The sequence below is a fragment of the Eleutherodactylus coqui genome, unplaced genomic scaffold, assembly GCF_035609145.1.
Source record: "Eleutherodactylus coqui strain aEleCoq1 unplaced genomic scaffold, aEleCoq1.hap1 HAP1_SCAFFOLD_819, whole genome shotgun sequence".
Lineage (NCBI taxonomy): Eukaryota > Metazoa > Chordata > Amphibia > Anura > Eleutherodactylidae > Eleutherodactylus > Eleutherodactylus coqui.
This window is the reverse complement of record NW_027102263.1, coordinates 16116-28765: the sequence shown is the minus strand read 5'-3', so window position 1 is coordinate 28765 and position 12650 is coordinate 16116. Positions and strand designations below refer to the sequence as shown.

At 48.7% G+C, this 12650-nt stretch overlaps 5 non-coding genes across 5 annotated transcripts; all 5 read left to right on the top strand.

Annotated features, from left to right (window-relative positions):
- Nucleotides 1-218: 218 nt before the first annotated feature.
- LOC136601564 (U2 spliceosomal RNA) lies at nucleotides 219-409 on the top strand. The gene has a single exon (XR_010789332.1). It is a non-coding gene; the product is annotated as a U2 spliceosomal RNA (small nuclear RNA).
- A 2603-nt stretch (nucleotides 410-3012) lies between these two features.
- On the top strand, nucleotides 3013-3203 carry LOC136601563 (U2 spliceosomal RNA). Its single transcript, XR_010789331.1, has one exon. It is a non-coding gene; the product is annotated as a U2 spliceosomal RNA (small nuclear RNA).
- Nucleotides 3204-5824: 2621 nt separating this feature from the next.
- On the top strand, nucleotides 5825-6015 carry LOC136601562 (U2 spliceosomal RNA). The gene has a single exon (XR_010789330.1). It is a non-coding gene; the product is annotated as a U2 spliceosomal RNA (small nuclear RNA).
- A 2620-nt stretch (nucleotides 6016-8635) lies between these two features.
- Nucleotides 8636-8826, top strand: LOC136601570 (U2 spliceosomal RNA). Its single transcript, XR_010789336.1, has one exon. It is a non-coding gene; the product is annotated as a U2 spliceosomal RNA (small nuclear RNA).
- A 2609-nt stretch (nucleotides 8827-11435) lies between these two features.
- On the top strand, nucleotides 11436-11626 carry LOC136601569 (U2 spliceosomal RNA). Its single transcript, XR_010789335.1, has one exon. It is a non-coding gene; the product is annotated as a U2 spliceosomal RNA (small nuclear RNA).
- The last annotated feature ends 1024 nt before the right edge of the window (nucleotides 11627-12650 follow it).

Here is a 12650-nt window from a genome sequence, read left to right as displayed (position 1 = left end):
AGCCTAGGATGCGTGAGCACGGTGCAAGAGGAAGGACTGAGGGTGTGAGGCTGGGCGCGGTTGAGAAGGCGTGGGGCGGGGCTATGGAAAGTTTTAATAGCTCTCCCAGCTGCCTGGGTGCATTGTGGGTGCGCCCAGAGTGCTGGCTGAGCGTGTTGCCTCAAGCCTTGGAAGTGGAGTTGGGCGGGCCGGGCTACAGGTGAAACCCATTTCGGGTTATCGCTTCTCGGCCTTTTGGCTAAGATCAAGTGTAGTATCTGTTCTTATCAGTTTAATATCTGATACGTCCCCTATCTGGGGACCATATATTAAATGGATTTTTAGAACAGGGAGCTGGAAAAAGAGCTTGCTCTGTCCACTCCACGCATTGACCTGGTATTGCAGTACCTCCAGGACCGGTGCACCCCCTTTCCTACAGCAGTTTCCAAAAGCAGAAAAACAAAACCGACGAGCAAGAGGTGCAGCGCAGCTGTGGCGGCGGCTGCTGCTACCACCCAAGCACTTTGATTGACACTCAGCCCGTCTGCTCGCAACATTGTATCCACTGAGCAGCTGCGTCTGCCAGAGTGTGCACAGCACAGGTACAACTGGAAGCAAAACACACACACACACACACACCAGTTCATATGGCAGCCGCACTCTATAGTTCGTACCTACCGCTGCGCTAATAGCCAAGTTGGAAACATCGGGCAGGCACAGCGTATCCTGGCAGCCTGCGTCTGTATGCTCCACGTATTCGGGTCATGGGTGTATGTGCAGGGGGCCCGGAGCCCTAGGGGGCCCATAAAGTCTCTCTTCCCCACATTGTAAACCAATGCTATCAATGACGCTTTATAGTTTGGGGGCCCAGTTCCAGACTTTGTACTGGGGCCCCGCAGCTTCAAGTTACACCTCCGGATCAGGATAATGCTAGGCCATTCCAACCAGCCTGTGTGTGTGACCTGCAGTCGCTGGTAGTCGAAAAGCGGCCGGCCCCGGATGCGCGCTTCAGAGTGGACAGACAGCAGCGGACCCCCAATCACACAGGCCCAAGGCTTGCTATGTAGCACGGAATACCTCATTGGACTGCAGCACTCCACGCGGGCTGAGATACACGCTCCACGTGGGATGGGCAGTATTCGTCCATGAAGATCCAGGCCAACGTTTAGAGATGGAGCAACACTCGGGGAGCAAAGAACTCCAACGAACGGACGCCTACTTTACAAGGATGTATTGCTTTATTCAATGCATGGACACAGAAACAGTTCAACCGCTCGATTACAGACCGCAGTCAATACAGTAAAGAAAGAAATGTGTCTGTTTAATGTAAACTTGCATGGAGCTCGTTTGTCAGCCACTGACTGACTGAATGCTGAAACGTGGTCTGACGTTACATGCACCACCAGGGATAAGGCCTTGCCTATAAGCATTCCCCAGCTGGCAAAAACCGAACCTCCCTGCCTATTCCTCACCATGGAAGAACGGAACCTACCTTTTTTTTAAAAAAAGAAAGCCACAGCAGCAGCCAACTCGATTTTGGTAGGCCGCTGTCTCCCCCTTGTGTGCTGCATAAAAAATGCACTCCACTAAAAATAGCAATGATCCACGAAATAGAGCGTATGGAGAGAATGAGGCTTCCAGATGAGCCGTCAGGCTATGATAAATTGTATCACACCTGGGCGATATGGATAGATGCCCGGAGCTCACCCCTATTTACCAAGTGGTTACAGACAGGGACATGTGAGTAACACGTTTAAACCACAATCGTAAAGAGAAACAACAATTCCGGAGCCCGCCCCCCCCCCCCTTTTTGTTTTATTTTTTCTTTCTCCCGTGTCATAGATACCTACCCCCCCCTTACCCTCCCCTCATTCCCCTGTTTGTAGACCTTATAAAATATCACAGACAAACATGATATAGTTCAACTCGAAATTGATTTATTAAGTTTCATTGTCAAAGTTAATTTTACATTGCTTTGAGATAAGGCAAAAGTTTCCCCCCCTCCATGAAACCAATAAAACCTATATTGAATAAAATAAAAATGATGCAGTTACCGGTAGTTCTGCAGCTTCTTGGTGGAAATAAAGACCATCTCCCGTCTCCCAGCTGCAGCAGAGACTGACTGAAATGGCTGCCAAGCCCGGTATTAATGCTTCTAAATTGATGACATCACAAAGGAGTGACATCGTCAGCCTTCCAAACACCTGGCTCAATTGCATACAGTATGTATGTATGTATGCATGTATGTGAGTGAGTCTATCTATCTATCTATCTATCTATCTTTATTAATTATGTAGAATATAGATATGGATTATTTCTAAATTACAGATTTTGTAGATATAGATTAAAGATAGATTTAAGATGTGTGTGTGTGTGTGTGTGTGTGTGTGTGTGTGTGTGTGTGTGTGTGTGTGTGTGTGTGTGTATATATAATGTATATATGTAAAAAAAAATATAAAATCTGTAGTTATGTATGTATGTATGTATGGCGGGCGGGCAAAAAAGGCCTGCTGTATGTTTTTAAGTTCTTCGGATGACCATGCCGCTCTAATATTCTCCTTACTAGGGTCTACTAATGCTGGCCCAGGGGAAGGCAATAAAGCCCTATGGGGCCGAAGCCAATTTCCCTTATTTTAGGTTAAAAGTTTCCATCCGTCCCCACTGGAAATGCGGCCGGCCGAAGAGATCCCTCCAACCGACCGACCGACGCACCTTCAGAGACAAACTAGTGCTTGCTTCTAGTGTCATCGCCGGCTTAACCATCCTTTGTAGGGAGCTGACGAGTCCTGCAGTAGCAGCAGCAGCAGGCTCTGCAAGCCTAGGATGCGTGAGCACGGTGCAAGAGGAAGGACTGAGGGTGTGAGGCTGGGCGCGGTTGAGAAGGCGTGGGGCGGGGCTATGGAAAGTTTTAATAGCTCTCCCAGCTGCCTGGGTGCATTGTGGGTGCGCCCAGAGTGCTGGCTGAGCGTGTTGCCTCAAGCCTTGGAAGTGGAGTTGGGCGGGCCGGGCTACAGGTGAAACCCATTTCGGGTTATCGCTTCTCGGCCTTTTGGCTAAGATCAAGTGTAGTATCTGTTCTTATCAGTTTAATATCTGATACGTCCCCTATCTGGGGACCATATATTAAATGGATTTTTAGAACAGGGAGCTGGAAAAAGAGCTTGCTCTGTCCACTCCACGCATTGACCTGGTATTGCAGTACCTCCAGGACCGGTGCACCCCCTTTCCTACAGCAGTTTCCAAAAGCAGAAAAACAAAACCGACGAGCAAGAGGTGCAGCGCAGCTGTGGCGGCGGCTGCTGCTACCACCCAAGCACTTTGATTGACACTCAGCCCGTCTGCTCGCAACATTGTATCCACTGAGCAGCTGCGTCTGCCAGAGTGTGCACAGCACAGGTACAACTGGAAGCAAAACACACACACACACACACACCAGTTCATATGGCAGCCGCACTCTATAGTTCGTACCTACCGCTGCGCTAATAGCCAAGTTGGAAACATCGGGCAGGCACAGCGTATCCTGGCAGCCTGCGTCTGTATGCTCCACGTATTCGGGTCATGGGTGTATGTGCAGGGGGCCCGGAGCCCTAGGGGGCCCATAAAGTCTCTCTTCCCCACATTGTAAACCAATGCTATCAATGACGCTTTATAGTTTGGGGGCCCAGTTCCAGACTTTGTACTGGGGCCCCGCAGCTTCAAGTTACACCTCCGGATCAGGATAATGCTAGGCCATTCCAACCAGCCTGTGTGTGTGACCTGCAGTCGCTGGTAGTCGAAAAGCGGCCGGCCCCGGATGCGCGCTTCAGAGTGGACAGACAGCAGCGGACCCCCAATCACACAGGCCCAAGGCTTGCTATGTAGCACGGAATACCTCATTGGACTGCAGCACTCCACGCGGGCTGAGATACACGCTCCACGTGGGATGGGCAGTATTCGTCCATGAAGATCCAGGCCAACGTTTAGAGATGGAGCAACACTCGGGGAGCAAAGAACTCCAACGAACGGACGCCTACTTTACAAGGATGTATTGCTTTATTCAATGCATGGACACAGAAACAGTTCAACCGCTCGATTACAGACCGCAGTCAATACAGTAAAGAAAGAAATGTGTCTGTTTAATGTAAACTTGCATGGAGCTCGTTTGTCAGCCACTGACTGACTGAATGCTGAAACGTGGTCTGACGTTACATGCACCACCAGGGATAAGGCCTTGCCTATAAGCATTCCCCAGCTGGCAAAAACCGAACCTCCCTGCCTATTCCTCACCATGGAAGAACGGAACCTACCTTTTTTTTAAAAAAAGAAAGCCACAGCAGCAGCCAACTCGATTTTGGTAGGCCGCTGTCTCCCCCTTGTGTGCTGCATAAAAAATGCACTCCACTAAAAATAGCAATGATCCACGAAATAGAGCGTATGGAGAGAATGAGGCTTCCAGATGAGCCGTCAGGCTATGATAAATTGTATCACACCTGGGCGATATGGATAGATGCCCGGAGCTCACCCCTATTTACCAAGTGGTTACAGACAGGGACATGTGAGTAACACGTTTAAACCACAATCGTAAAGAGAAACAACAATTCCGGAGCCCGCCCCCCCCCCCCCTTTTTGTTTTATTTTTTCTTTCTCCCGTGTCATAGATACCTACCCCCCCCTTACCCTCCCCTCATTCCCCTGTTTGTAGACCTTATAAAATATCACAGACAAACATGATATAGTTCAACTCGAAATTGATTTATTAAGTTTCATTGTCAAAGTTAATTTTACATTGCTTTGAGATAAGGCAAAAGTTTCCCCCCCTCCATGAAACCAATAAAACCTATATTGAATAAAATAAAAATGATGCAGTTACCGGTAGTTCTGCAGCTTCTTGGTGGAAATAAAGACCATCTCCCGTCTCCCAGCTGCAGCAGAGACTGACTGAAATGGCTGCCAAGCCCGGTATTAATGCTTCTAAATTGATGACATCACAAAGGAGTGACATCGTCAGCCTTCCAAACACCTGGCTCAATTGCATACAGTATGTATGTATGTATGCATGTATGTGAGTGAGTCTATCTATCTATCTATCTATCTATCTATCTATCTATCTATCTTTATTAATTATGTAGAATATAGATATGGATTATTTCTAAATTACAGATTTTGTAGATATAGATTAAAGATAGATTTAAGATTGTGTGTGTGTGTGTGTGTGTGTGTGTGTGTGTGTGTGTGTGTGTGTGTGTGTGTGTGTGTGTATATATAATGTATATATGTAAAAAAAAATATAAAATCTGTAGTTATGTATGTATGTATGTATGGCGGGCGGGCAAAAAAGGCCTGCTGTATGTTTTTAAGTTCTTCGGATGACCATGCCGCTCTAATATTCTCCTTACTAGGGTCTACTAATGCTGGCCCAGGGGAAGGCAATAAAGCCCTATGGGGCCGAAGCCAATTTCCCTTATTTTAGGTTAAAAGTTTCCATCCGTCCCCACTGGAAATGCGGCCGGCCGAAGAGATCCCTCCAACCGACCGACCGACGCACCTTCAGAGACAAACTAGTGCTTGCTTCTAGTGTCATCGCCGGCTTAACCATCCTTTGTAGGGAGCTGACGAGTCCTGCAGTAGCAGCAGCAGCAGGCTCTGCAAGCCTAGGATGCGTGAGCACGGTGCAAGAGGAAGGACTGAGGGTGTGAGGCTGGGCGCGGTTGAGAAGGCGTGGGGCGGGGCTATGGAAAGTTTTAATAGCTCTCCCAGCTGCCTGGGTGCATTGTGGGTGCGCCCAGAGTGCTGGCTGAGCGTGTTGCCTCAAGCCTTGGAAGTGGAGTTGGGCGGGCCGGGCTACAGGTGAAACCCATTTCGGGTTATCGCTTCTCGGCCTTTTGGCTAAGATCAAGTGTAGTATCTGTTCTTATCAGTTTAATATCTGATACGTCCCCTATCTGGGGACCATATATTAAATGGATTTTTAGAACAGGGAGCTGGAAAAAGAGCTTGCTCTGTCCACTCCACGCATTGACCTGGTATTGCAGTACCTCCAGGACCGGTGCACCCCCTTTCCTACAGGGTGCACCCCCTTTCCTACAGCAGTTTCCAAAAGCAGAAAAACAAAACCGACGAGCAAGAGGTGCAGCGCAGCTGTGGCGGCGGCTGCTGCTACCACCCAAGCACTTTGATTGACACTCAGCCCGTCTGCTCGCAACATTGTATCCACTGAGCAGCTGCGTCTGCCAGAGTGTGCACAGCACAGGTACAACTGGAAGCAAAACACACACACACACACACACCAGTTCATATGGCAGCCGCACTCTATAGTTCGTACCTACCGCTGCGCTAATAGCCAAGTTGGAAACATCGGGCAGGCACAGCGTATCCTGGCAGCCTGCGTCTGTATGCTCCACGTATTCGGGTCATGGGTGTATGTGCAGGGGGCCCGGAGCCCTAGGGGGCCCATAAAGTCTCTCTTCCCCACATTGTAAACCAATGCTATCAATGACGCTTTATAGTTTGGGGGCCCAGTTCCAGACTTTGTACTGGGGCCCCGCAGCTTCAAGTTACACCTCCGGATCAGGATAATGCTAGGCCATTCCAACCAGCCTGTGTGTGTGACCTGCAGTCGCTGGTAGTCGAAAAGCGGCCGGCCCCGGATGCGCGCTTCAGAGTGGACAGACAGCAGCGGACCCCCAATCACACAGGCCCAAGGCTTGCTATGTAGCACGGAATACCTCATTGGACTGCAGCACTCCACGCGGGCTGAGATACACGCTCCACGTGGGATGGGCAGTATTCGTCCATGAAGATCCAGGCCAACGTTTAGAGATGGAGCAACACTCGGGGAGCAAAGAACTCCAACGAACGGACGCCTACTTTACAAGGATGTATTGCTTTATTCAATGCATGGACACAGAAACAGTTCAACCGCTCGATTACAGACCGCAGTCAATACAGTAAAGAAAGAAATGTGTCTGTTTAATGTAAACTTGCATGGAGCTCGTTTGTCAGCCACTGACTGACTGAATGCTGAAACGTGGTCTGACGTTACATGCACCACCAGGGATAAGGCCTTGCCTATAAGCATTCCCCAGCTGGCAAAAACCGAACCTCCCTGCCTATTCCTCACCATGGAAGAACGGAACCTACCTTTTTTTTAAAAAAAGAAAGCCACAGCAGCAGCCAACTCGATTTTGGTAGGCCGCTGTCTCCCCCTTGTGTGCTGCATAAAAAATGCACTCCACTAAAAATAGCAATGATCCACGAAATAGAGCGTATGGAGAGAATGAGGCTTCCAGATGAGCCGTCAGGCTATGATAAATTGTATCACACCTGGGCGATATGGATAGATGCCCGGAGCTCACCCCTATTTACCAAGTGGTTACAGACAGGGACATGTGAGTAACACGTTTAAACCACAATCGTAAAGAGAAACAACAATTCCGGAGCCCGCCCCCCCCCCCCCTTTTTGTTTTATTTTTTCTTTCTCCCGTGTCATAGATACCTACCCCCCCCTTACCCTCCCCTCATTCCCCTGTTTGTAGACCTTATAAAATATCACAGACAAACATGATATAGTTCAACTCGAAATTGATTTATTAAGTTTCATTGTCAAAGTTAATTTTACATTGCTTTGAGATAAGGCAAAAGTTTCCCCCCCTCCATGAAACCAATAAAACCTATATTGAATAAAATAAAAATGATGCAGTTACCGGTAGTTCTGCAGCTTCTTGGTGGAAATAAAGACCATCTCCCGTCTCCCAGCTGCAGCAGAGACTGACTGAAATGGCTGCCAAGCCCGGTATTAATGCTTCTAAATTGATGACATCACAAAGGAGTGACATCGTCAGCCTTCCAAACACCTGGCTCAATTGCATACAGTATGTATGTATGTATGCATGTATGTGAGTGAGTCTATCTATCTATCTATCTATCTATCTATCTATCTTTATTAATTATGTAGAATATAGATATGGATTATTTCTAAATTACAGATTTTGTAGATATAGATTAAAGATAGATTTAAGATTGTGTGTGTGTGTGTGTGTGTGTGTGTGTGTGTGTGTGTGTGTGTGTGTATATATAATGTATATATGTAAAAAAAAATATAAAATCTGTAGTTATGTATGTATGTATGTATGGCGGGCGGGCAAAAAAGGCCTGCTGTATGTTTTTAAGTTCTTCGGATGACCATGCCGCTCTAATATTCTCCTTACTAGGGTCTACTAATGCTGGCCCAGGGGAAGGCAATAAAGCCCTATGGGGCCGAAGCCAATTTCCCTTATTTTAGGTTAAAAGTTTCCATCCGTCCCCACTGGAAATGCGGCCGGCCGAAGAGATCCCTCCAACCGACCGACCGACGCACCTTCAGAGACAAACTAGTGCTTGCTTCTAGTGTCATCGCCGGCTTAACCATCCTTTGTAGGGAGCTGACGAGTCCTGCAGTAGCAGCAGCAGCAGGCTCTGCAAGCCTAGGATGCGTGAGCACGGTGCAAGAGGAAGGACTGAGGGTGTGAGGCTGGGCGCGGTTGAGAAGGCGTGGGGCGGGGCTATGGAAAGTTTTAATAGCTCTCCCAGCTGCCTGGGTGCATTGTGGGTGCGCCCAGAGTGCTGGCTGAGCGTGTTGCCTCAAGCCTTGGAAGTGGAGTTGGGCGGGCCGGGCTACAGGTGAAACCCATTTCGGGTTATCGCTTCTCGGCCTTTTGGCTAAGATCAAGTGTAGTATCTGTTCTTATCAGTTTAATATCTGATACGTCCCCTATCTGGGGACCATATATTAAATGGATTTTTAGAACAGGGAGCTGGAAAAAGAGCTTGCTCTGTCCACTCCACGCATTGACCTGGTATTGCAGTACCTCCAGGACCGGTGCACCCCCTTTCCTACAGCAGTTTCCAAAAGCAGAAAAACAAAACCGACGAGCAAGAGGTGCAGCGCAGCTGTGGCGGCGGCTGCTGCTACCACCCAAGCACTTTGATTGACACTCAGCCCGTCTGCTCGCAACATTGTATCCACTGAGCAGCTGCGTCTGCCAGAGTGTGCACAGCACAGGTACAACTGGAAGCAAAACACACACACACACACACACCAGTTCATATGGCAGCCGCACTCTATAGTTCGTACCTACCGCTGCGCTAATAGCCAAGTTGGAAACATCGGGCAGGCACAGCGTATCCTGGCAGCCTGCGTCTGTATGCTCCACGTATTCGGGTCATGGGTGTATGTGCAGGGGGCCCGGAGCCCTAGGGGGCCCATAAAGTCTCTCTTCCCCACATTGTAAACCAATGCTATCAATGACGCTTTATAGTTTGGGGGCCCAGTTCCAGACTTTGTACTGGGGCCCCGCAGCTTCAAGTTACACCTCCGGATCAGGATAATGCTAGGCCATTCCAACCAGCCTGTGTGTGTGACCTGCAGTCGCTGGTAGTCGAAAAGCGGCCGGCCCCGGATGCGCGCTTCAGAGTGGACAGACAGCAGCGGACCCCCAATCACACAGGCCCAAGGCTTGCTATGTAGCACGGAATACCTCATTGGACTGCAGCACTCCACGCGGGCTGAGATACACGCTCCACGTGGGATGGGCAGTATTCGTCCATGAAGATCCAGGCCAACGTTTAGAGATGGAGCAACACTCGGGGAGCAAAGAACTCCAACGAACGGACGCCTACTTTACAAGGATGTATTGCTTTATTCAATGCATGGACACAGAAACAGTTCAACCGCTCGATTACAGACCGCAGTCAATACAGTAAAGAAAGAAATGTGTCTGTTTAATGTAAACTTGCATGGAGCTCGTTTGTCAGCCACTGACTGACTGAATGCTGAAACGTGGTCTGACGTTACATGCACCACCAGGGATAAGGCCTTGCCTATAAGCATTCCCCAGCTGGCAAAAACCGAACCTCCCTGCCTATTCCTCACCATGGAAGAACGGAACCTACCTTTTTTTTAAAAAAGAAAGCCACAGCAGCAGCCAACTCGATTTTGGTAGGCCGCTGTCTCCCCCTTGTGTGCTGCATAAAAAATGCACTCCACTAAAAATAGCAATGATCCACGAAATAGAGCGTATGGAGAGAATGAGGCTTCCAGATGAGCCGTCAGGCTATGATAAATTGTATCACACCTGGGCGATATGGATAGATGCCCGGAGCTCACCCCTATTTACCAAGTGGTTACAGACAGGGACATGTGAGTAACACGTTTAAACCACAATCGTAAAGAGAAACAACAATTCCGGAGCCCGCCCCCCCCCCCCTTTTTGTTTTATTTTTTCTTTCTCCCGTGTCATAGATACCTACCCCCCCCTTACCCTCCCCTCATTCCCCTGTTTGTAGACCTTATAAAATATCACAGACAAACATGATATAGTTCAACTCGAAATTGATTTATTAAGTTTCATTGTCAAAGTTAATTTTACATTGCTTTGAGATAAGGCAAAAGTTTCCCCCCCTCCATGAAACCAATAAAACCTATATTGAATAAAATAAAAATGATGCAGTTACCGGTAGTTCTGCAGCTTCTTGGTGGAAATAAAGACCATCTCCCGTCTCCCAGCTGCAGCAGAGACTGACTGAAATGGCTGCCAAGCCCGGTATTAATGCTTCTAAATTGATGACATCACAAAGGAGTGACATCGTCAGCCTTCCAAACACCTGGCTCAATTGCATACAGTATGTATGTATGTATGCATGTATGTGAGTGAGTCTATCTATCTATCTATCTATCTATCTATCTATCTTTATTAATTATGTAGAATATAGATATGGATTATTTCTAAATTACAGATTTTGTAGATATAGATTAAAGATAGATTTAAGATTGTGTGTGTGTGTGTGTGTGTGTGTGTGTGTGTGTGTGTGTGTGTGTGTGTGTGTGTGTGTATATATAATGTATATATGTAAAAAAAAATATAAAATCTGTAGTTATGTATGTATGTATGTATGGCGGGCGGGCAAAAAAGGCCTGCTGTATGTTTTTAAGTTCTTCGGATGACCATGCCGCTCTAATATTCTCCTTACTAGGGTCTACTAATGCTGGCCCAGGGGAAGGCAATAAAGCCCTATGGGGCCGAAGCCAATTTCCCTTATTTTAGGTTAAAAGTTTCCATCCGTCCCCACTGGAAATGCGGCCGGCCGAAGAGATCCCTCCAACCGACCGACCGACGCACCTTCAGAGACAAACTAGTGCTTGCTTCTAGTGTCATCGCCGGCTTAACCATCCTTTGTAGGGAGCTGACGAGTCCTGCAGTAGCAGCAGCAGCAGGCTCTGCAAGCCTAGGATGCGTGAGCACGGTGCAAGAGGAAGGACTGAGGGTGTGAGGCTGGGCGCGGTTGAGAAGGCGTGGGGCGGGGCTATGGAAAGTTTTAATAGCTCTCCCAGCTGCCTGGGTGCATTGTGGGTGCGCCCAGAGTGCTGGCTGAGCGTGTTGCCTCAAGCCTTGGAAGTGGAGTTGGGCGGGCCGGGCTACAGGTGAAACCCATTTCGGGTTATCGCTTCTCGGCCTTTTGGCTAAGATCAAGTGTAGTATCTGTTCTTATCAGTTTAATATCTGATACGTCCCCTATCTGGGGACCATATATTAAATGGATTTTTAGAACAGGGAGCTGGAAAAAGAGCTTGCTCTGTCCACTCCACGCATTGACCTGGTATTGCAGTACCTCCAGGACCGGTGCACCCCCTTTCCTACAGCAGTTTCCAAAAGCAGAAAAACAAAACCGACGAGCAAGAGGTGCAGCGCAGCTGTGGCGGCGGCTGCTGCTACCACCCAAGCACTTTGATTGACACTCAGCCCGTCTGCTCGCAACATTGTATCCACTGAGCAGCTGCGTCTGCCAGAGTGTGCACAGCACAGGTACAACTGGAAGCAAAACACACACACACACACACACCAGTTCATATGGCAGCCGCACTCTATAGTTCGTACCTACCGCTGCGCTAATAGCCAAGTTGGAAACATCGGGCAGGCACAGCGTATCCTGGCAGCCTGCGTCTGTATGCTCCACGTATTCGGGTCATGGGTGTATGTGCAGGGGGCCCGGAGCCCTAGGGGGCCCATAAAGTCTCTCTTCCCCACATTGTAAACCAATGCTATCAATGACGCTTTATAGTTTGGGGGCCCAGTTCCAGACTTTGTACTGGGGCCCCGCAGCTTCAAGTTACACCTCCGGATCAGGATAATGCTAGGCCATTCCAACCAGCCTGTGTGTGTGACCTGCAGTCGCTGGTAGTCGAAAAGCGGCCGGCCCCGGATGCGCGCTTCAGAGTGGACAGACAGCAGCGGACCCCCAATCACACAGGCCCAAGGCTTGCTATGTAGCACGGAATACCTCATTGGACTGCAGCACTCCACGCGGGCTGAGATACACGCTCCACGTGGGATGGGCAGTATTCGTCCATGAAGATCCAGGCCAACGTTTAGAGATGGAGCAACACTCGGGGAGCAAAGAACTCCAACGAACGGACGCCTACTTTACAAGGATGTATTGCTTTATTCAATGCATGGACACAGAAACAGTTCAACCGCTCGATTACAGACCGCAGTCAATACAGTAAAGAAAGAAATGTGTCTGTTTAATGTAAACTTGCATGGAGCTCGTTTGTCAGCCACTGACTGACTGAATGCTGAAACGTGGTCTGACGTTACATGCACCACCAGGGATAAGGCCTTGCCTATAAGCATTCCCCAGCTGGCAAAAACCGAACC